Consider the following 2,626-nt stretch of genomic DNA (forward strand, 5'->3'; position numbering starts at 1 on the left):
ACTAATACGTTTGTGCAGGGGAATGACTAGTATGCCAAAATGACTTGGGGCACTGATTAGCAGTGAAGGGGAGTTAGTAACAGCCAACAGACATGGCTGATCTTCATATGGTGACCCTATATGCCTTCCCTTGCACCCTCCCTTCCCACGTACTCCAATTTGAAGAAACTTTGGTGTTCTTAGCTTTCAAGTTGAGTTTTGGGCTTTCAGAGATCACAGGACTTCCCTCTTGGTAGGATTTCTCTGATAATTGTTGAGACCTTTTTGTATATGTTTTCTGGTAGTCATGTTCTTGGGTGCCTGCTTCATTGGGTATCAGGTTTCAACACGTAAAAAGATCATTTGTAATAGATTTTCCCAGTGCAATCTGATGTTTGATTTCTTGACTGACGCTTCCATGGATGTTCATTATTAATCCAAATAAAATGAGATCCTTGACATTAATATACTTATTACACTTCATCAATAGAAATACATTGAGTTTCTAGAATGTGATGTAGGTGAATGCTTAATTTTATCAGAAACTAGCAGATTGTCATAGTGGCTCTCAATAAATCCCACCAGCAATGTATAAGTGAAGCATTCGCCCTCAAACTCCAGTCATTATTCGGAGTAGTAAATGTCTAATGTCTGTTTTTCAGGTAGAGGTAGAATAATATCTCACAGTAGGTTTAATTTATATTTCTCTGTTCACTAGTAATGCTGAGTATCTTTTTCATGTACTGTTGGAGATCTCGTGTATTCTTTGTGAAGTGTCTAAAATCCTTTACTCCTTTTCTTAAAATTTGTGTTGTCTCCTTATTCATTTGCATGAGTTCTTTATATGGATATAGGATTTTTGTCACCTGTACGTAATGGTTGATTTACTTCTTCCTTTCTAATCAGTAAGATCATTTGAGTCTGGGGATTTTTTTAATTGAAAAACCTGACATTATGAATTAAATTCCTCTATGAACAGGCTATTTTCCATTTAAAATTAATATTTTATCAAGTGTGCTGTTAAGCATAATTTTTAAAAATTAATTCTTGTTATTCCAATCAAGTAAACACATTTCTATCTATCTATCCTATAATGACCCTATAGTACAGATTATAATTGCTCCTGTATATTTCCAAGATTTTAACTCTTTACAAGAATAGTCTGTGGAAATTTTTTCAAGTTTACTCCGAGTTTCTATCATGAAGGGTGATGAATTTTGTCAAAGGTTTGTTGGTTTTTTTTTAATTGAAAAACTTACATTTTTCCTTTAGTTTGCTAATATGGTGAATTATATAGTTCAGTCACATGTCTTTTATTGTCTATGATATGTTCTGTGAAAGGTGTGATTTGGATGTTATGCAAGCATTGTATTTTACACAAACAGTCCCAAAATTATGAATCAGTTCCACCCCCAAATCTCTCCTTAGGTTTAATTTATTCATAAGCTGAAACCGTTATCTATGGTTCATATCTAATATCAGTAAAATATTTGCCTTGGTATTTAGCATATGGTGTACTTTTCTACATATTAAAAGTTAAAGGAATACTTCTTTAAAATAATAATGCATTGATAATAATAATGTTTTGATACCCATTGAAACTAGTGTTTGCTTATTAATGGGAGCCACTGTGTGTACTCCAACTTTTTAATATAATAGACTTACGTTACAATTGGGACCATAGATATATATGTGAATAGATATTGCTCAAATAGATATTATATGGCACATGATTATAATTGATTTTGAGTGCAAATAAACTTTGCACTTTTGCAATAGATGCCAATTAAATTTAATATATCACCTTTGGTACATTATTGCTTTCAATTTGATAATTTTGGGTGAAAACGTTTGCATTTTGGAACCGGTATATTGGTCTATTATTTATATCTTGTATTATCCTAGAAATGCATTGGTATAGGGTTATGCTAGCCTCATAAAATGAATTTAAAAATATTCTTTTATTCTCTGTTTTGGAAAGAATATCTGGCCAGTAATGGAGTTTATTACTAATTGAATTTTCACGCTAATATTAGACACGTCAATTTTCAATTGCTTGTGCCAATTTTGATAGGTGGTTTTCAAAGAATTTATCCATTCTGTCAAAGGTATTGAATATAATTATATGAACTTATTTATAATATTTCCTTATATTTGAAAGACTGTCAGATCTTTAATAATGTTCCTTCTTCCATGTCCAATAGTAAGTTGTTTTTATCCATTATTCTTGAATAGTCTGCTAGTGATTTATCAATTTAAATATCCAGTCTTTCACATTAAAATTTAAAATATTTTTTCTATTTCCTTTTGCTTTTAGTCTGCTCATTTTAAATTTAATTTACTCTTTTTAGTACTTTAAAGTGATGTTTTGAATTTTGTATTTTTAATCTTCCTTTTAACAAGATAATCTTTCAGACTATCAATTTCTAAGTACTGTTTTAGCTTCAACAAACAAATCAAATTTAATATGCTATGTTTCCATTATCTTTGGGTTTGAATTTTCCTCCACTTTATGAAATATAATTTAAATAAGTGAAATAAATTCACTAATTATAAATGTACACTTTCATGATTCTTAGTAATTCTAAACACCCAAGTAACTACTACCAGAACGAGAATACATACCATATTCTTGACCTGAAAAATC

The sequence above is a fragment of the Echinops telfairi genome, unplaced genomic scaffold (assembly GCF_000313985.2).
Source record: "Echinops telfairi isolate 266 unplaced genomic scaffold, ASM31398v2 ScPeMD7_3533;HRSCAF=4204_0, whole genome shotgun sequence".
Lineage (NCBI taxonomy): Eukaryota > Metazoa > Chordata > Mammalia > Afrosoricida > Tenrecidae > Echinops > Echinops telfairi.